Raw genomic sequence first — 22,998 nt, forward strand, 5'->3', positions numbered from 1 at the left:
CTTTTGATTTTGTTTTATTGTTTCTTGATGTCTTATAGTGTCATTAGCTTCCATTTCCCCAATTTTCATTTTTAAGGAATTATTTTCTTCAGTGAGTTTTTGTACCTCCTTTTCTATTTGGCCAGTTCTACTTTTAAGAAGTTGTTTTCTTCAGTGAATTTTTGTACATGTTTTTCCATGTTCTGTGCTTCCTTTATGAAGCTGCTGACTCTCTTTTCATAATTTTCTTGCATCAGTCTCATTTCTTTTCCCAATTTTTCTTCTACCTCTTTTATTTGATTTTTCAAAATCCTTTTTGAGGTTTTTCCAGGAGTTCTTTTTGGGCCTGAGACCAATTTACATTTTTCTTTCAGGCTTTGCCTGTAGGCATTTTGACATTGTGTCCTCTTCTGAGTTTGTGTTTTGATCTTCCCTGTTAGTATAGCAACTTTCTATGGTCAGGTTCTTGTTTTGTTTTGTTTTGTTTTTGCCTCATTTCCATATTTCTTAATTTTTATGCTAAAATTGGGCTTTTCTCCTGTGTTGGAGAGATCACTGTCCCAAGCCTCTTGTGTGGGGCCACAGGGCCTCATTTCTGGACTATACTGGAGGCTGAGGAGTCTCCCTGAACCATGGGCCATGGGGCCTCACCACTGGGCTGTCTCAGGGCTTGGGGCCTGGCTGCTAGCTTGCCTACACACTGCCTACACTGGACTGCACTCCTCCTCAACCCCAGTGAGACAGACATTTCCTGCTGATTCTCTAAGTCATCTTGGGCTAGAAAATTGTCTCACTCCATCCTTTTGTTGGTTCTACCAGAATTTATTTTGAGGCATAACTGTACAATGATTGGAGGTGAATTTGGGAGAATTTAGGCAAGTTCCTCGCCTACTCCACCATCTTCCCTACATTCCCCCCACTTTCCATTTATAAACATGCTGTGTTTAAGCCAAAGTGACCTATTTGCTATTTCACATACTCAACATTCTGTCTTCTGCTTCCATTTCCTTGCACAATCTGTCTCTCCCATGCTTGGGATGGTGCCCCTTTTCACCTTCATCTTTGGGAAGCTTGAGCTTCATTCAGAACTCAGCTCAAGTAGGACATCCTACATGAGGCATTTCTTAATACCCCAATTATTAGTGTGTCCACTAAAAAAAACCCATTAGTTTGTATTTACATACATATGTAATACATACATATATATGTATATACACATATGTGTGTATGTATATGAGACAGCATGAACAGTGCATAAAGAGCTGGCCAGGATCACCTAGATTCAAGTTCTGCCTCTGATACATACTGGCTGAGTGGTCCTGAGCAACTCCCTAAGCCTTTTTCAGCCTCAGTTTCCTCATCTGTAAAATAGGGATAATAATAGCACCTACTTTACAGGGTGTTTGTACACATCAAATGAGATAATATAAGTTATCTATACACCTTAAGTGATAGCTATTGTTATTATTAATTTCTTTTTTCTCTCTTTTAAAACTGTGTCTCTCCTCATCTAGACTGGAATCCAGCTACTCACAGGCCAGGTCCCTGGTACATTCTCTTAGTAGCAGTAATTAAAGCAATCTTTCAGAAACTTGGCAATATGGTTGGCAATTCTTTTGAGAGTTGGTTTATCCAAGTCCCTTGACCAATAATCTACTGGGAAATGGCTCTTGATTTTTTTACTTTTTGTGTGTGTGTTATCTTTCCTATATACCAGACCCTTACTAGAAATATTACTGCAAACTTTACTAATTAAAAGTTTCTCTTCTTGTTATGGTTGAATTGATTTTATTCATGCTAAAGTTTTGCAAGTTCATATAATTGAAATTATTCATTTTATCTTTTGCAATTCCCTTTATCCTATGTTTGGTTAAGAACTCTCCTCAGTTATCTATAACTATGAAAGTTACCTGATCTGCTTCTCTTACAGTTTTTATGTGACCTTTAACGTAAGGATGCATATTTATTTTGAGCTTATAGTGGCACATATCATAAGATGTTGGTCAAAAACCTAATTTCTGCTGAACTTCTTTCTAGTTTTCCCAATGTTGGTTAACTCTTGGCATGGACAAGTCCCAATTCCCCAAACAGACTGTGAGGTCCTCAAGGGCAGGGAATTTGTCCTTTGTCCACGTATCCTCCCTTACCTAGGGCACTCAATAAATACTTACCAATTGGCTGATTTTCGATTAGACACAGGAGGCCATCCTGTGTTTTATAGCATACGTACAGACTGTATGTACTCTGTACTGTACTCTGTACTCTGAATCTTTCACCTCTTTATTTGGAGGTGGATAGCATATTTTGTCTTGGAATTGTAGCCCCAAAAATGAAAACTCCCAGACACATTACAGCCAAAACTCTAGAGCTTCTGAGTCAAAGATAACATACTTCCAGTAATAAGAAAGAAAGAATTCAAGTATTAAAGAGCCATAACCAATATTACACAAGGTTTAGCAGATATCACTTTTTTAAAAAAAGATCAGCGAGCTTATAATATGATATTCCAGAAGGCAAAAGATATAGACTTACAACTAAGAATAACTTGCACAGGAAAGCTGTGTATGATTCTGTATTTGGAGAGGTTGGGGGCAGGGAGAGAGTTAAGAAGTGGGGAGGAACTAGGTAATGGACTTTCAAAGAAATAGAGGACTTCCAAGCATTCCTGATGAAAAGAAAAAAACTGAGTAGAAACTCTGAAATACGAATACAAGCAACAAGAGGAACATAAAAAGGTAAATATGAGAAAGCCATTGTAAGAGACTTTTAAAAAAATGAACTGTTTACATGCTAAAATGGGGACATGATTCATGTGTCTCCTCAGAACCCTATTATCACCATGGGTCATAGAATGAATTAAATAAGACAAAGAGTCTTAGAGTGGTTTTGTTATGTTTTGATGATCTTAAAAAGAAGGAAAAAAAAGAGAAAGAAAAGAAAAGGAATACAGTAATTTGTAGGGTGAGGGTGGGGAGGAGATGTTGGAAACAAAGTTTTAATGCCAGCCCTTTCTTAGTTTCTGTTTGATGGGATGAAATGAGATACTGCAAAGTCATTGTGAATTTCACAAAAGGAATGAATGAATGAAATAAAGCATTTAGTAAGTGCTTACTATATACAAAGCACTGTGCTAACCACTAGGAATACAAATGAAAAGTAAGAGAGTCTGTTCTCAAGGAGTTCACCTTCTAAAGGAGGAGACAACACATATGGAAGGTTTCAGCTTCAAGTCAAAAAAGTTCCATGGTCCTTAGGCTACAGTGACAAAGCAGGTGGTAATGTTTATCATTTCCACTGAGAAATCATGTTCATTTCTGATGCTGAGCCATTTGACGGTGTCACTGAGGTTTACTATGCCCTAAGACAACAAGGATATTCAACGAGGACACAGTGGTACTTAGCTTCTCTGAACGTGGCCCCTCTCTTTTCTTTATGGAAATGAATCTGGTCAGTAGTCAGTCAGCCAACTAGCCTTTTTAAGTTCCTACTCTATGCCAGGCACTGTGCTAAATGTTTAGTTTACACAGAAAGGCAAAAAGCAAACAGTCCCTGTTCATCATCTAATGGGGTCAGACAATATGCAAATAACTGTGTAGAAATAAGATACATACAGGATAAGTGGAAAGGGGTGTGGTCTCAGAGGGAAATCACGAGAATTAAGGAGGACTAAGAAGGGCTTCTTGCAGAAAGAAGGTAAGACTTTAACTGAGACTACAAGGAAGCTAGGAGGCAGAGATGAGAGAAAGCTTGGGGAACTGCCAGAATACTTAGAGTCAGGAGATGGAGTCTTTTATTCAAAGGATAGTGAGGAGGCCAGTATCATCAGATCAAAGAGTAAGTGGAGTAAAGAGTAAGAAAAATGGAAAGAAAGGAAGGGGCCAGGTTACAAAGGACTTTGAAAGCCAAACAAAGGATTTTATATTGACCCTGGAGGTAATAAGGAGACATTAGAGTTTATAGATTACATTGCACTATAGTTAGATCTGCATTTTAGGAAGATCAAATTGGCAGCCAAGTGAAGGATAAATTGGAATGAAAAAGAAACTTAAGGCAAAGAGACCAAGCAGTAGGCTATTGTCTAGGTCTGAGATGATGAAGGATTGCAGAAAAGTGGTGGCAGTGTCAGAGGAGAGAAGGGGAGCAATGTTACGCTGTAAGAATTGAAGGGAATTGTTTCAGAAAAGCCTGGGAAGATTTATGCAAACTGATGCAGAATGAAGTGAGTAGAACCAGGAAAACAATTTATACAATAACAACCACATTGCAAAAATGAATTTTGAAAAACTTAAAAACTCTGATCAACCTAATCACGAAACACAATTCTAGAGTACTCATGAGTACTCTAGAGTACATGCTTCCCACTTCCTGACAGAGAGATGATGGACTCCGGGTGCAGATTGAGACATATTTTCTGGACATGGCTGATTCAGGAATGTGCTTCGCTTGACTATGTATGTTTGTTACAAGGGCTTTGATTTTCTTTCTTTTTCAATGTGGGGCCAGGGAGGAGAGGGGGTAGAAGGAGAAAGTGGAAGGAAAAGAAGGAAGAGGTAGACTTTTGTTCATGGAAAATAATAAAAATAAAATTTTAACGTAAAAGGAGGACTAGCCATTTCTCAAATATATAAAGAACTTTGTCAGACTTGTAAGAATATGATTGATAAATGGTCAACGGCTATGAACAGGCAGTTTCTTGATGAAGAAATCAAAACTATATATAATCATATGACAAAATGCTCTAAATCATTATTGATTAGAGAAATGAAAATTTAAACAACTTTGAGATATCATCTTACACCTACCAGATTGGCTAAAACGATAGTTGTTCTTCAATTGGGGAATGGCTAAACAAACTGTGATATATGATTGTGATGGAATGCTACTGTAATATAAAAAGTAAAGAGCTGGTTGATTTAGAAAAACATGGAAAGATTTGGCTCTATGAAGGAAGATGCCATCCACCTCCAGAGAAAGAACTAACAAATAGAAGTATGCATACTATGGTCCTACATAGACGTATATGCGTGTGTTTATGGATATATTTGGATATGTATACATATTTGTGTTTAATTGCAGCATTCTCTATGGGGGGGGGGACACCAAGGGTGGAAGGAAGAAAAAAAAAATAAAATAAAAAGTACACAGCAGAGAATAAAAGAAAACCTAGAAGGAAGCACAGAAAGCTGGGTAGCTTTGAAAATACATAAGTTTTCTTGAAATGAAAATTTATTCTATATTGAATCCTATCTTATGTTCTTCTGTGCACATGGAAATGTTCTTTTTTTCTTTTCTAATTTTGTATTTAAGTTTAAAATTAATAAAAATTTCAAAAAAGTAAAAGGAAGAATGGGAGGATTTCTGGACATTCCCAATTCTGTGACTGCTCAGTGATTTTTATGTTCACCATTGCCCTCTGCTGCCAACTGCCCAGTTTGTTCTTCTTAGGAATGACTCTGTATTTCATAGGTAGAGTAGTTATGCCACATGACTGGATGATTTTTAAAGGTAACTCTTCTTTTTCAATAACCCCCAAAGAAAATAGACCGGGAATATTTGATGCTTAAGTAGACACAGCCCTGGGGTGTGGGTAAGACCTTAGTTGCCCTATTACCATGAGCGCCCCTTTTCCAACTTTCCAATGGAGGTGCTATGAACAGGATCCTTCCCCTCTTTCTAACTGCACAATGTGTTTAGTCATAGTCTTATCTCTATCTCATAGAAGATTCAGGTATGTAATTCTTCTTTTCCTCCACATCCTCCACTTGATACCATTATCATTCAATAACAATGGTTTCACCGTGTTACTCTGAGCTCAGAAATCCTCACTAGCTCACTAATGTAATCACTCAATCTGTCAAAAATCATTCTACCATGTGCTGCATATCACATTAGGCCCTGGGAATACAGAAACAAAAAATAAAACCTCCTCTGTCCTCATGGGGCTCACATTCTGTCAAGAGATAACACGCACATACATAATTCCTTCAATAAAATCGCATAAGGTTGTTTTTGAATAGCCAGGTAGGTCGGCAAATGCTGAAGGAAACAAGGAATTCCAAGAAGTGGAGGTAAGGAAGATATGTGTTCTAGGAGCAGAAGCTAGCTCTTGCAAAGGCACTAAAGATGAAATGTGCCCAAGGGGAAGCAAGATGGCTGATCTAGCTTGGACCACAGGGTGAAGGAAGAGGAGTCATGTAAAATAAGGTTGGAATGGTAGGTTGGGGCCAGGGTGTGAAGAGCCAAACAGAGTTTACATTTGATCCTCAAGTCAATGGAGAACATTTGGAGTTTGCTGAGTAGAGGAATGACATGGTCAGACTAATTTTTTTTCCTTTTATTTTTACGTTAATACATATTTATGGAATAAAACAAGCATTTCCATAACATAGTACAATAAAAAAGATGATCATACATGAAACTGTAAATCGACTATACATAATTTGCTATTTCTTTCAAATATACAACAAAATTATCATGTAAATTTCTTTTTTTTTCCTTTTTTTCTACCCTCCCCCCCTCCACCCTAGAGATGGCTACCATTAGACACAGATAGGTATTATATATGTGTAAAATTATTCTATCCATACTTCCATTTATCAGTTCTTTCTCTGGATGCAGATAGTGTCTTTCTTCATATGTCCTTTAGAGTTAATTTGGGTGTTTATAATAGTCAAAATAACTTAAGTCACAGTCATTCTTAAAACAGTATTGCTGTTACTGTATATAGTAACTGTATACTGCATGCTGTATACTTTTAGTTCTGCTCATTTTGCTCTTCATTATTTCATGCAAATGTTTCCATAGTTTTCTAAGATTGGTGAGCTCATCATTTCTTATAGCATAGTAGTATTCCATCACAATCATATACCACAACTTTCAAACTTAAATTTCAAAATTAAAAAAAAAAATCACCTTAGCAACTATGTGGAGGATGGATTGCTATGAGGAAAGATTTTAAGTGAGGATGAGAGGTGATGAGGACCATGTGAGTAAATACAAGATGATAGATGAGGGAGATGTGAGAGAGATAAAGCCACAGAGTAATAATATGAACCCAGGGAACTAAAAGGAGCCTTATGAGTCATCTGGGCCAACCTCCCATTTGCTACAGAAATCCTCTCTACGATCTTCCTGACAAGTTGTCATTAAGCCTCTGCTTGAATACACCCAGTGAATAAATCCTAAGTAAATCTGGATATATGTCAATGGAAATTAAAATTAAAGTTTGAATTTTAAAAATAAAAGTATTCATTCCTCAACCTGGCACTCAAAGTCCTCCCTAGTCTGGCCCCAGCCGACCTTTGTATAACTGTCTTCCACTTTCCCTCTTCATAAACATTTCCCCTCTAACCAGTCTCATTTATTTGCTATCCCCAGTCCATGCTGAATCTACCATCTAGAGTTTCATAACCTTTCTCTTTGCCTATTCAACTTCTATCTGACTTGCTCCCAGCTCCAGTCTTAGCTCCTCCCTGAAATCTTTCCTGACCACTCCTATTCTTGATCTCTCCATCCTCTCATTCCATATGGGATTTATTGCCTGTAACCCTCACCTGATACTGACCAGGTACTGTTTTATGTCATAACTATTTTTGCACGTGTCCAGGTCTTAGCCACTGGCTCTTCCCCCTCCTACTAGTGGCACCTTGATGGACGATGAGGATTCCATCTAACTCAACTTTTTTTTTCCCAACGTGGAACAGACCAAGGAGCTTTGCAGGTGCCCGCTACATACCTGCTTCTGCTACTGAGGTCACTTAACCTCTCTTGGCCAGACTAGAATAGGTGTTCTCTAAGGTCCCTTCCAATTCTAACTCTATGATCCTATGGTCACACTCGGGAAATTCTTTGAGCAAAATCTCCCTGCTTTCATCCAACAGGTGGAAGACTATGGCTGTAGAATGTTGCATACAATATCAAGCAAGATCAATGTGTCAGATGGTTTTGCTTCACTTTTTTCTTTGTTGCAAGGGAAAGTTCACAGACGTGAGAGGATTTTGTTGGTAAATTACCGTGCTATGAAGACATCTGCAAAACTCTTTTTTTTCAATTCAGAGAAAAGAAAGGTGGGACCAGGGTGAGGGAGAAGAGGGAGAGGAGTGTTGAAAATAGTGCCTATGATGCAAGAAATCCTGCCTGAGTCTTTATTGTAAGATGTTTTCTCTTGGGGACAGCTGGGGTTTGAATGTTTTTCCTTGATGAGATCTGTATATGTTTGTGTTTTCAAGGACCCGGGTTGTCATTTCCACACATTTACACAACAGGCATAATTGCTTTGTGAGAGTGAAGAGGACAGTGTCTGGTTATAAGCAAACATGAACTGCCCAAACAGAACAAGGCCATCAGGCTAGCCAAGGAACTGGGTTTCTTTTTACCATGGAGGGGGAAGTGAGGGGCAATATGAAAAAAGCTTTCAGTGACATCTGGGAAGGAAGTAGAACTGCACGCACCCTGCTGTTTCTAGGGCTCGAGGATCCAGGATCCAGCTTCCACCTCATCAGTCTAACTGGACAAGTACTGTGGGGCTCAGATTGGAGGTCCCCAAAATGACCTTCCCCCAGAACTATCCACAGGCAGCCAATTCCATCCAGCATTCAGAGCCTATTATGGGCTCAGGGTGTGCAGACAGGAAAGAGGAGGAGGGAGAGATATAAACACTAAAATTCATAACACAAGTACAAGGCAGGGTATGATCAGGTATAAAGATGAGATCCAGAGACAGAAGACACCCTCTGTGCTGTCAAAAAGCTTAGAGATGATTATAACTGGACCCAACATGTGCTGGATACCCAGAGAAAGTAGCATTAGGGAGAAGGGGAGAATAGAATGGCTGGGTGGACCCAAGGACATATTTCTAGCCAACATTAATGTGGTGATAATAACGATAACGTTAACTCACCTATAAATAGTAAACTGTTTTACAAAGAACTTTAAATTCATTATCTCATTTGTTCCTCACCACAATCTATAAGATAAGGGCTATTATCCTCCTTTTATAGAAGAGGAAACTGAGGCTCCTGATTGGTGAAGTGGCTAGCCCTCATAAGCTAATTGTACTCAGCTAATGTGCCCAAGGATTTGAATGGAGGTTTTCCTGATCAAGGCCAGGACTCTACTACATAATGACATCAACCTGATCTGATATGAGACTGTCCCTGCAGCAAGGCCTTTATGAAATGTCCAGCAGAAATTAGAAGGAATAATGGACAAGGCAAGAAGCTCCATGAGTAGAGCTAAGATATAAACTGTAACTGTTGACATCAAAGCGCCAGGTTCCCCTTACCTATCCGCAGGATGCCTAAAGCTGAGACTCCAAACAGATTTTCCTCCAGAGCTTTCTTTTGCTGGGTCCTGGAAGGAAAGTTTGGGTGCTGTTACAACACACTTGCTTAAGATTATCTCTCAGGCCTTTACATGCAAGTCTATGCTCTTACATCTGTTAGAAGCTCAGAGCCCCCAGATAAGATACCATTGGGAGAGGTATTAAAATCCTTTGCAGCATCCCATGATTCATATCCTAAAACATCATTCCTCAGGCTAATGCTGAGTTATCAATCTGAACCATCTTCAATTAACAGCCTCATCACTCATCCACAATGATCTGAAGAAAGAGAAAGGAAAGATTAATGTTGTTTTAAAAGCTGCTTTCATCCCTCCACTGGATTTGTTCTCAAATGCATCTGTGTTTCTTTTAGTGAAGGAAAGGCTGAGATAGTTCTGAGGCTATTCTATCTTTGTACCACCTTAGAACCTGGAGCATCCCTAAACACCTTCCACAAAGCTTGTACACCAGACCTCTCTGAGCAATACTGAGAGGGAGGCCTGATCTACCGAGCTAGAATCGGACACGCCATTCCAAAAAAAAAGATTTCTTCTGCACTCCACATTTAGGACAAAAAAAAAAGGGAAAGGAGAAAGTGAAGTGATGGCAGGATGTAATAGAAAGGAACATCCAGGGAATGTCTCTTCATTCCTTCCAATTCTCTGGGTATCCAAAGTATTAGCCAGTGGTAATTGAAGTTTAAAGTAGGACTTTTCTATGGCATCTGCCCAAAGTGGTGTATCTGAAGGGCACCAGGAACACTCCTCTAGCAAAATTACCTCCCCTACAACCTACTATTGCTGCTCAAAATCCCACCAATGGCGCCACATGCCTTTCTGATTAAGGCACTGCCCTCCCTTGGGCTCACCTCAGGATAAATGAATCAGATATTCTTCTCTTTGACTAAAAGAATCCCAGAGTAGGAGGTCACTGGGGCCTGAGGAGGAGATGGAATAGCTGTGATGGCATAGGGAGAGGTCAGGTGGGTAGGGTGGGCTGGGCTGAGGTGAGGTAAGGTAGGATGTGACAGACTGGGCTGCGGAGTAGGAAGTAAAGGGTGTAAAAAGGAGTGAAGTGTGAAAACAAACTTTAAAATTTGTAGGGAAGCAGGTTGGTGTCGTGGAAAGGGTACTAAGTGGATTTGGAGTTCAAGGACCTAAGTTTGAATTCCATCTCTCAGTCATTTAATCTCTTTGGGCTTCAGGTTCTTTATCTGTAAAAATTAGTGAGTTGGACTAGGTGACCATGAAAGTCTAGTTCTGGTTCTAAATCTAGGATCCTATTGGCCCAAATTTTGGAACTGGGATAACTCTGAACATGCGGATCCTAAAATGCCTGCTGAATCATTAATGATTAAATTATATATAGGATAATCAATTTAGAGGTAACATGGACCTCAGAGCCCCTCTAGTCCAAACTCCTCTTTTTACAGATGAAGAAACTGAGGCCTGGGGAGATTAAGTGAACCGCACAAGGCCATATGTGAATAATAAATAAATGACCGAGCCAAGATTCAAACCTAGGTACTCTGACTCCAAAGCCAGGGCTCTTTCATTGGATTCAAGAAAACATCTCATTCCCTGGCCACTTTTAGTAGATGTAGGGTAACGCCAAAATGAGAACTTCCTGCCTGGATTCTGGAATAATAGGCCCAGAATTAGGCTATAGAAGAAATCACAAGGGCTTCATTTTAGGAAAATACAGAGGGGCTGAGCTGATGACCAGCAGCTGTCAGACTCTGCTTCTTAGACGGTGGGTACGGCCAATAGATCACCTAACCCAACCCCCCTTCTTTTCCAAATGGCAAAACTGAATCCCGGGGAACATAAGAGACCTACCCAAGATCACATAAGTGGTTAATGGCACAAAATCTATAACCAATAGCACCCTAAGTGTAAAAAGAGACAGACTCTAGATTTTCAGATCCTATAAGGAGTCCCCTGAATCTCATCATCCCACAACCATCCAAAGTAAGACTCTCTTCTTTATAAGATCTTCCACCCCAACCACACCCAAAACATCTCATTTTCCTTTTTACCTTTCCCACCAAGCCCAGATCACCAAATGGCAGAAACCCACACTTTCAGTCTCCTCCACATCCTGCTCTTCCCCTCAAGTCTCTTTGAGAGATGGTATCATATTCATCCTTATAATACAGCTGGGAGGGAGGGAGGAGAAGCCCACACTTTGCCTCAAATATTTCAGAGGGAGATTTTCAATGCCTGGTGTCAGATGTGGCCTACAGCCAAGATACATCAGGAAAACTTTCATGTTTCAAAAACTTTCATCCAACTAAATTTCAAAAAGAACTTTCCTTCAGGAGAAAGCTTGTGGCAAAGTGACAAAGCTTGATGGGTACAGCGACAAGCCTAAGCCACAAATTGGAAACACCTAAATACATGCTGTCTCCTGACTAGCATCCTGGATGAATGGTTCCTCCAGTGTTTCATCACTGTTTTTCCTTGGCTGTCCCTCCCTGGCTCTCCTCCCCATTGTATCTCAGGCTCCCTTTCTGACTAGTCTCAATATCCTGGACAGACATTATCTTCTTTCCATGACCCAATACAGCTTGTTTCCTTTTTTGTCTCTGACTCCTCCAAAAAAAGACATCATTGGCTCCCTTGGGTTCAAAATCAAATAGCTTGGAATCCTCACGACTGTCCCAACACCTCCACCTGATAGCATCAGCCTAATCTTTTTTTTTAATTTATTTATGTATTTTTAGTTTTCAACATTCACTTCCATAAGCATTTGGGTTTTCAGTTTCCTCCCCTTCCCTTCCCTCTCCACTCCCCAAGACAGCATGCAATCTGATATAGGCTCTACATACACATTCATATTAAACATATTTTCACATTAGTCATGTTGTAAAGAAGTATCAGAACTAATGAGAGGAATCCTGTGAAAGAAGAAACAAAACAACAAAAGAAAAAAAGAGAGTGCAAATAGTATGCTTCCATCTGCATTCAGACTCTGTAGTTCTTTCTGTGGATGTGGATAGCATTTTCCATCACGAGTCTTGTGCAATTGTCTTAGATCCTTGCATTGCTGAGAAGTGCTAAGTCTATCAATGTTAGTCATTGCATAATGTGGCTGTTACTGTGTGCAATGTTCTCCTGGTTCTGCTCACTTCACTCAGCATCAGTTCATATAAGTCTTTCCAGGTTTTTCTGAAGTTCTCCTGCTCATCATTTCTTACAGCCCAATAGTATTCCATTACATTCATATACCATAACTTGTTCAGCCATTCCCCAATCGACAGGTATCCCCTCAATTTCCAATTCTTGGCCACCACAAAAGGAACTGCTATAAATATTTTTGTACATGTGGGTCCTTTTCCCATTTTTATGATCTCTTTGGGGTACAGACCTAGAAGTGGTATTGCTGGGTCAAAGGATATGCACACTTTTGTAGCCCTTTGGACATAGTTCCAAATTGCTCTCCAGAATGGTTAGATCAGTTCACAACTCCACCAACAATGCATTAGTGTTCCAATTTTCCCCCATTTTCTCCAACATTTATCATTTTCCTGTTTTGTCATGCTAGCCAATCTGACAGGTGTGATGTGGAGCTTCAGCTTAATCTTGTGGGTGGTTCCCTCAGTGGTATCCTTGAACATGGTGACACTTTGTTGAATAAGCATAGCACAATGGATGGTGTGCCAGACTTGGAGACAAGAAGACCTGGTTTAAGTTCCATCTCTAATACTTATTAGCCATGTGACCCTAGGCAAGTTACAACTTCTCTTAGCCTCAGTTTTTTCACCTGTAAAATGAGGTTGGACTATAGGGCTTCTAAAGACCCTTGGAGATCTAAGTCTATCATCCTGTATTCTCTTCTCTTCGGGTATGCTGGGGAGAGGCTGAATGGCCGTGTGGTTTGGAGTGGCAAAAACTTCAGTTTAAGCCATTCTCTGACACGTACTAGCTGTGTGACTGTGAACATATCACTTGACCTCTCGAGGTCAGGCAACTAACTTCCTACAACTATAAGTAGCAGATTGTTTCAGTGGAGGGAGTTTCCTAGATCAATGAAATCACAAGTATAGACAAAAAAAAAAAAGCTGGGGAAAGACCACGACCGATGTGGATGCCTATGGAGCAGGAGGATCCTGCCATTTTTCTTTCATTTTGGAAATGATCCCACACACCTTAGCATGTTCCTTGCTCTGGATTCAAACCTCAAATCTTCCCAACACTTGGGACAGCCTTTTGTCTCCCTACTCTGGAATCACTCACAACCACAACTGCTGACTTACCTCCTCCCCCTCCCTTCCACCCTCACTGCTCTTGGCATTTTCAATTAGCTAATTACCACAGCAATTACTTCTCATATGCAATTTAGAACCCATGTGTAACTGCCTCCTGGCAGAGACTTTGGGATATCTTGCTCCCTGATGCTGCCCCAAGTTACTTTTCCTACAGTCCTTGTAATGTTAAGAGATCCGCTATCAGGTTTACCACATCACTTGCAGATGAACCTGGAAGGCTTGGCAAGAGCACTGCCAAGAATACCTGGCAAAGACTAAAATCAGGGTGCACAGCCTCCTACCCTTAAATTGGAGGGATGTTTAATATGAGTGTATATGTAGAGCCCATATCAGATTGCGTGCTGTCTTGGGGAGGGGAGAGCAAAAGGAAGGGGAGAAAACTGAAAACTCAAAAGCTTGTGGAAGTGAATGTTGAAAATTAAAAATACACAAATTTTTTAATAAAAAGATTAAGCTGATGCTATCAGGTGGAGGTGTTGGGACAGTCCTGAGGACTCCAAGCTATTTGATTTTGAACCCAAGGGAACCCACGATGTCTTTTTTTGGAGGGCAAGTGACATAAGAGTCAGAGACAAAAAGGGAAACAAGCCGGGGTCTCTTTTGCTAAATTACTAGATAATCACCCTTTGATGCTTACTATTCCCTGTTGCCTCATACTCCTCCAATCATCTTGCCACCATCTTCATTTAAAGCAAAGTGAAATGTTCTCAGTGTTCCCACCCCTGTTGCTTTGATCTTTAAATGACCCCACGATGCAGGTGAGATCATAATCCACACTCCAACCCTGGACTACGGCCAACGGCCCAATAAAGCGACTTTGCCAGAGGCTCGAGTTGTTTCTGCATCTCCCAGCAGGCAAATTAGCCTCTGCTGCAGCTCAGTGTAAATAGAACGTCTCTGGTCTGACTTCAGACTAATCTGTCTGTGTGGGGGGATGACACTGACTTAATGTGGGTAATAAATACAGCTCCCTCAGTTAAACAAAATAGACAGTTTTGTGCTAATAACCTTTGAACCTCCTAGGACCCCGATGTCAATTGTATTTGTCTTAGAGCTGAGGTTTACTTCACTTTGTTTACCAAACAGAGGCTCCTCTGTGAGGATAATTCAAATATATTGCAGCCACAAAGCCCATCCAAAGAGCCTCTTTAAAAAACACCTCCCAGCCTGGGACCAGGAGCTTTCCTCAGCCTGAGCCAGCAGTAGGAGCCCTGGACCTAGAGGTGAGGAGAGAGACCTGGGCTCTAGTCCTTACTCTGAGTCATTGTGTGACCCGAGCTAAGTCACTCTGGACTTGTTTCCACCTCGGCAAAATGGGAATAATAATCCTTGCTCTGCTTCCTTCACAGGGGAATTGTACAGATCAGTGAGGTCATGGAAGTAAAAACACTTTCTAAGCTGCTGAGCATGTGTAAGGAATGCTTGGGAGATCCCCACCAAGGGCCCTGGGAGCAGATATTCCTGGTCTCTTCCTATCTACATTCTCTACCTGTGAGTTCCCTTCTCCACTTTCTGCAACCTAGAATCATAGATCCAGAGCTGGAAAGGGCTTCTGAGACCATCTAGACCAAATTCCTCATTCTAAAGATGAAGAAACTAAGGTCCAGGGAAGCTGGTTCTTTTACCCAAGGTCCTACGGGTTGTTGGTATCAGGGTGGGATTTGAAACCATGTTCTCCAATCCCAGGGCCCTGCCCCTTGAGCCACAACCACCCCCACACACACACACATATACAACATATAGAATAGATTCTCTTCTAGATTCTATGTCTCCCCATACGAAGAAATGTCTGGAAGAAAGAAATCTTGTGGTAGGGTGGGTAGTATGTGCAAGTCAGGAGACCTGTTTTCTAGTCCCTGCCTCTGGGTTGAATTCACTTGTGCCTCTTTAAAAGGACCCCTGTCTCCTCATCCATCAAATGGAGAATAATACCTGCCTTTCCCACCTCTGAGGACTTTTCTGAATCTCAAAAAATATATATCTGAAAGTACATTGAAAATTTACAAATTCACTGGGGCCACAGAAGCTCTCAGAGTCAGAAAGAAGAACTGGCCAGAAGGGAAAATATGCTCTCTAACAGTAGAAAGTGATTGGACAAGATAATGGGATAAAAAAAAAATATTATCAGAGGGCATTAAGATTACATGAAATTGATATACAATGTCTGTTTGGGTTGGGGATGGAATTCCGCAAGGGGGTGAGGAATCTCTTTTACAAAATGCAATGCAGTCCCATGCTGGTCTTGGCATGGCAGAATTCAGAAGTATCTTTTGATTTGGTGGAGAAGTCCTGTTAGGAACAAAGGAGGGATGGGTGTGCAAGGTCCTTGAAAAACTTCAACTGATTTACCCAGGTTAAGTGTCATTCTTATCAAGATACTCATTTTTTAATTCTACAAGGATTAGGGGAGTGTCTCTTCATGAGGCAAATCATAACCCATCCAATTCCTTAGCAGCTGGTTTCATGAGTTGTTGATGCCAAAAAAGAAATTCATCTTCTCTCAGCACCAAGCTAGAATGGCCTCCAAGCAATAGATGCTCAAATCATTAGTGGGCCCCTCCTCAAAGCCTTTCTGGCTTTCAGAGCCCTGTAAGCACAATTGTTGGATTCAACTCTAACAGATTTTTATTAAGTATCTACTTTGTACAAAGAGCTACTCTGAGTAATGAGGGCACAAAAGACAAAAAAAAATGGGAAAGTTCCTGCCTTTAAAGATCTTATAGTCTACTTCAAGAACCCAGGATCACATGCATGCCACACTGGAGCATCAGAGAAGGACCTTGGTGGAAATACCATAAGGAAATAAAGTAAGAAGAAGCCCACACATCTGTAATGACTGAAGTAGTAAGTATACATCACATAAAGTTGAAGCAACATAAGTACAAGTGTGATTCCCCCCATTTTACAGGTAAGTAAACTGAGGCCACAGAAGTGAAGCAAATCACTCATAGTCACACAGTTAACAAGTGACAGAACCAGGATATAAACCTAGATCTCCTGACACCAAACAGTACTCCTTACACACACCACACTAACTGCCCCACCATCACCCCCAGTGAAGATAAAGAAAGTGATGGAGCTTCTCCCTCTTCTGGTGACAGACCTGACAGAAATTAAAAATGGTTCAGCGTCTCACATATTGCCATAGGCTGTCCTACAATACAGCTTCCAACAAAACTAGGTTGTCACGAACCCCAGGGAATAGAATTGTTTACCTTTATACCAACAAAGTTGGGAAGGCAACAAAATCAGCCTGTGGCGTGTGCCCAGGAAGACTTCCAGTTGTCCGTGCAGTGAGACCTAAAGTTCTTACGAGGCTGTCAAAGGTGAAAAAGCATGTCAGCAGCTTCACGTGAGCAAAATGTGTCCGTGACAGGATCAAGAGTGCTTTCCTGATTGAGAAGCAGAAAATTGTTGCGAAGGTGTTGAAGGCACAAGCACAGAGTCAAAAAAGTAAATAAAAAGGATGTTTTTTTAATAATAAAGAAAATTTAAAAAAAAAGAAAAAAAGAAAATTAAAAAGTGATGGAGTAGTGAGAAAAAAGAAGAAAGCATCCACTTCTCTTGAAAAGATCTTCCTTTTAGGAAGAGTTTGCCCTCTCCTGCTCCAAGGGCCCTCATCTGGCCTGCCAAAGTTCCCACATTCCATTATTATCCATGATTTTCAGGCATCCTCCTTGGGTCCTGCTCCCATACAGATGCTCACCACTGCTGGCAGGAACTAAATCTGCATTTCAGAAGGAAGCAGGCAATGTTAGAACGAAGCAGCTCACTTCCTTCTAAAGAACACAGTTAAGCTATTAGAATAAGTTATGGAGCACTGGATGGGAGACCTACCTGGATAACTGAGAACAGAAGTGCTGGCGGTACACTCCACATTTAGCACAGAACCATAGAATACTGGAACTAGAAAGAACTTACGCGGCCACCTAGGCCAATCTCTCATCTTAGAGATGAAAAAACTGAGACCCAAAGAGGACTTGTTCATGATCACAGACAGATTAGTGGCTGAGCCGGCACAAGTATTTAGGTGTCTTGGATCCCTATCTTTTACTGACTGACATTGCCTCCTTACCTCCTTTAGTCAAAAAGAACCACGAGCCCTTTGGCTGTGGGCCTGTCTGGGACCCCAAACCTGGTTCATCGTCCCACTCAATCAATAGCCCGAGCTGGACAAATTCAGCCCCTGAAAATTACTAGCTAGGTGATGGTGAGCAAGATACTTGACCTCTGGGGTCTTCAGTTTCTTCATCTACAAAAATGAGGATTATAATCCTGAAATAGCTACCCCTAGGGCTGTGGAAAGGCTCCAATGAGATCACATTTGTAAAGCATTTTGCAAACCTTCAAGCTTTTTACCATGCATACTACCTCCTTTGATCTTACTGACAGACCTAAAGGCAGGCAGATAGGATAAGTACCTAGGAGATAGCTGGTTCTATGACTAACACTCTCTGTAACCCTGGACAGCTCACTTCCCTTCTGTGGACCTCAGTTTCCTCAACTATCAAGTTGCCCTGCCTGCTCCCAAGGCCTGTCAAAGGAGATAAGGTAGGTGGTAAAACATTCCAATGACAACTGACATTTTAAATTTGCAAAACACTTTACATCTATCATCTCACTGGAACAACATGACAACTCAATGTCACCATTATTATCCTCATTTTCCAGGTGAAGTAAGGCTCAGAAAAGTTTCATGATTTTCCAGGGGTCATCCAACTAGTAAATGTTAAAGGTGGGATTTAAACTCAAATGTGCCCTGACCCCAAGTCTAAAACTTTATTCACTATGTTACACTGCCTCTAGAAAGTTTAAAGCACCGATAAAATGCAAGGTGATATCTATAAGAACCAGGAATCTCAACCACAGGTATGCCCACATATTGATCCCCTTGTCCTGTCAAGTTGGACACCAGAACAGTAGTCATGCTGTCATTAATCAAGGAGCAAAACTTTACTGAACACCTGCTGTAAGTCCAGTCCCAGGGCATTCTCTTGGGGAAAACAGGAGATAGTTCTCCCCCTTCCCCAAAGAGGGACAGATACAGTATACATGCATGCACACATGCATGCACGCATGCTCACACACACACACACACACAAGTGCACACACATAAACATCAAGAAATTTAACAAGGCAATTGAATGACAAATACTCTATGTTAAGGCCAAATCATCTCAAGTGACCCCTAATGAAAAGTCTGAAATTCATTTCCCTTTGTCCATGAGAGGACACAAAGCTTTTGGTATTACTCACATTTGGGGGACCGGACCTGAGCTGAGCTTCACAGTTGACCTCTGCTGCAGTAATCAATTCCTGTTCCGCAAGGGGGGAAAGAATCCAAAGGGCATCTTCTGCCTTCTTATCTTGACCTACACCTGGCAAGCAGGAGAAATAGCTGAACGGTGAATGCTGGACTCAGGTTCTTCTGGCCAAGCCAGATCTGGTTGCCTTGGAAGGGAAAAAAAAAAAAAAAGGAAGATGGATACAAGATGCAGGGACAAGAAGCCAGGGCTGTAAGACCTTTAAAATGACCCTCTTAGCTGTTTATGAGACATTATCTGAGGTGAAACAGAGGAAGAGGAATAAACTTGAAGTCGGAAGGCCTGGCTGCTCTCTGAGATGCTTCATGATAAGCACCGGTGTCCATGTTTCTGCTCAGTTTTATAGCTGCCTTTAACTGCTCCATGTTTGGGATATTTTATCAGAGGACGGAAAGAGAAAGCAGGAGAATGAGCCAAAGCAAAGTGGTTTCCTAAACAGTAATCCCAAAACAACTTCAAGTGAAAAGAAACTCTTATCTGGCTATCAAGATAACACCCCTTATTTTCCCCTTGCCGCAGTGGTCTGGCACTCAGACTCCCAGATCTGGTATGTACAAGGAATTCCTGAGCATCACAATAAATTTTCAAAGGCTCTGTAGCTCCACCAGGGTCCCCACCTTGGTTTGGATGCAGACTTAAGCAAGTTAGTCTGGTGTTATGCTTCTACTGAGCTAATTCCTAAACCTAACTGAAAAGCACTAATAAAAATGCATGTGATTCCGCAATAGCTAAGTGACCAAATGATATGAATAGTTCTCAAGAAATGCAAATATTAAACAACCATGTAAAAAAGCTTCAAATCACTAGTAACAAGAGAAATGTCAATCAAAACAACCCTGAAATTCCACCTCACCCCCAGTTAGTGGGCAAAGATGACAGAAGAGGGACAAGCAAATTGCTGAATTGGTACAAACATTCTGGGAAGCAATTTGGAATTGTGCAAATAAAGCGACTAAAATGTCCATATCCTTTGGCCCAAAGGTTCCACTGCTAGGAATATACCCCATGGAGGGCATTAATTGGGAAAAAAAGGCCTTATAGACACCCAAATATTTATAATAGCACTTCAGCGGTAGCAAAGAACTAGAAACAAAGTTCATCAATTGGAAAACAGCTAAACAAATTGTGGCCAGTGAATGTAATATAATATTACTGTACCGTAAGAAACAATAAATGTGACGAATACAAAGAAGCAAGGAAAGCCACATGAATTGATAAGGGAAAGGGAAGGGGAAGGAAGGGGATAAGAATTCATATAGCACCCACTATAAGTGAGACATTGTACTAAAAGGTTTTTACAAACATCTCATTTGATCCTCACAGCAACCCTGTAAGTTAGTGCTATTATTATCCCCATTTTACAGTTGAGGAAACTGAGGAAAACAGGCTCAGTGACTTGTCTAAGGTCACAAGTAAAGTTAGCAGGGCCAGGAAAACAATATGCACGCTGACTACAATGATATAAATGGAAAGAACAACCATAATCAAATCAATAATCAAAACTGAATGTTGCGAAATTATGAATCCCAAGTTGGCCTCCGCTCCTTTGCAGATGTGGGGACCTGTGAGCAGAACATCCCATATATTTGGATGGTTTAATGTCTTTGTTTTGCTGAATCTTTCCCTCTACCCACCCCCGCCACCTTTTTAATCTTTGTTGTAAGGGATAAGGAAGGGAAGGGGTCAAATATAAGGAGGAATATAGACAATGTTTAAAAGATGTCAATAAAAACTATTTTTAAAATCATCATCTCTATTTAATATGGTAAACTGGAAGATTTGCACAGTGTCTTCCCCATAGCAATTCTATGAGAGAAATGCTGCAAGTATTGGAGTTGAGAGGGAGAAATAACTTGACCACACCCAGGGTTTTTTCCTACTTCTCTCTTCTGTAAATTAGGGTATTTATCACAACAGATTCATAAATGGAACTTATTCAAACTAGGTTCTCCTTGTTCATAGGAACTCCCCGAGGACTTGAGCACGGGCAGCGGGCCAGAACCTCCTTTGTACAATACATCCATAGTCAGGCACTTATTCTCAACTCCTCCAGCCTATATGGAATCCATGTGACCAGAAACCATTCATGGAAGGCACACAAGGGACACATATGGTTAGGGAACATGTGTGAAGAGACAAGATCCATGAACTCTTGTGGCTAGAGAATTCATGGGGAGGGCACGGACCTAGGAGACATTTGAAATCTTTTTTTTTTTTAAGCTAGGCAATGGGGTTAAGTGACTTGCCCAGGTTCACACAGCTAGTAAGTGTTATGTGTCTGAGGCCGGATTGGAACTCAGGTCCTGCTGAATCCAGGGCCAGTGCTCTGTCCACTGCGCCACCTAGCTGCCCCTTCTAGGGAACATTTGAACCTCCAAACCTTCAGGGCTCCTGATACTCTATAGTGATATCATCACACCGTTCTCATAGCCCCTGCTGAGCATTGCTCCCTGCTACTGGCCTTTGGGCTTCATCTCAAGTCTTACAGGGTGACCATTTCAGCTCCAAGCTACTAGAGAGAAGTGACTAGGAAGCTTCTACCCTTATCCAGGTAAGGGCAGGCTGGCATCTCTTTAGCCGTAGCTGGAGGCCACAAGCCAGCACAGCCAGCTATGAAGCTTTGCTATAAAGCCCACTTCACACCCAAGATCTCCTCCAGTTTGGCAAGCAAATAAATGAGTCAGAAAAAAAAAAGCCTGAGTGAAGGAGGGAAGGTCATCATCACCCAAAACTCCAGACCTACAATCCTGCCTTTATAAGGCACGGCTGCCAAAAATTAAGCAAGAACAAAAAACCTGTCTTTGCTGCTCGATTTTAGTCAGTTCAGAAGTCTCAAGGTCTCTCTGTACTCGCACAAAAGCAGAATTTTCCCTGGAGTAATTGGCATGATAGATGAAGCGCCTGATTTGGAGTGAGGGGAACTTGAGCTCCAGTCGGCCACTTTCTAGCTGTGTCACCATGGGCTAGTCCATTCCCCTCTCCTCTACTTATACGTGGGTAAAATAGAAATGATAATACTTCTGCTGTTCCCCATGGCTTTGCTACAAGAATCAATACAAGCTGTGAAGTGCTATATGAATGATTACCACTTCTTTGATCTTCCTCTTTTCCCCAACAATTTTTAAGTGCTCCTTTCCATTTTCTTTTTCAGTTCATTATGGACTTTAGCATTCTAGACATTGTTCTCTCAGGCTGGTGCCAGTTTTGGGTTCTTTTTATTCATCTTTCATTTCTTGCTTTCATACATGACATTTATGCTTTCAGTTGGTAGATAAGTTCCCTGTGCATCTACTTGATACATCTTTCCCTCCTCATCTAAATTATTTTCATTTGTGTCTTGAGGATTTAATTCTTGAATGCTTCCCATTCTATTTGGGATAACTTCCCTGTAGAATTTAGCCATCGATCCTACCTGTCCTTTCTCTAAGTACTGTGAACTCTAGTCTCAGAGGATCTAGGTGCATATCAAACTCTTCTCCTTGATCACAAATTCTAATATGGAAGGCAGTTAACTTCTCTTCTATTTCTTGCCCAAGATTTCTTCATCTCTAACAAGATTTTCTAGGTTCCCAGATGCAGTATTGTTTATCCACACATGAACCAACGGAAGCAAACAGTGGTAATCAGGCCTGATAATTTATGTGTCACATTCCAGAGACAGGCCCTGGGTAAGCAAAAGATCACCCTACTATCAAAGCCATGTCTTTAAACAGCTGCCTCAATACATATCTGCAAAAGACACCAAATTCTGCAGGTAAACCATTACTAGTGTCTTCTTCCTCTAATCCTTCCCCAATTTTTCTGACAGGACCTATGCATCCACATCATCAATTCTTGCAGTAATAACATTTGCCAACCAAGTTGGTGAAATAGGAGGAATCAGTACAATCCAGCTATACCCCCGTTCTTCTAATCCCAACTAATTCAACAAAGAGCTGGAAACCAAACCCACCAGACCAAATTCTGAACAGAAAGTCCAAAGGAAAATCATAGCAAAATTTTTCCAGGTCAAATAAGCACAGGGAGACAGGCAATGGGACAGGGAGTAGCCAAGGGAGCTCAGTTTGGAGTATTCCAGCTCTAGGCTGTGCACTGGGGACAGA

At 41.0% G+C, this 22,998-nt stretch overlaps 1 pseudogene; it reads left to right on the forward strand.

Annotated features, from left to right (window-relative positions):
• The first annotated feature begins 16,677 nt into the window (after nt 1-16,677).
• Nucleotides 16,678-17,033, forward strand: LOC110211806 (large ribosomal subunit protein eL34 pseudogene; annotated as a pseudogene).
• Nucleotides 17,034-22,998: the final 5,965 nt, after the last annotated feature.

The sequence above is a fragment of the Phascolarctos cinereus genome, unplaced genomic scaffold, assembly GCF_003287225.1.
Source record: "Phascolarctos cinereus isolate Bilbo 61053 unplaced genomic scaffold, phaCin_HiC Scaffold_2;HRSCAF=192, whole genome shotgun sequence".
Classification (NCBI taxonomy): domain Eukaryota; kingdom Metazoa; phylum Chordata; class Mammalia; order Diprotodontia; family Phascolarctidae; genus Phascolarctos; species Phascolarctos cinereus.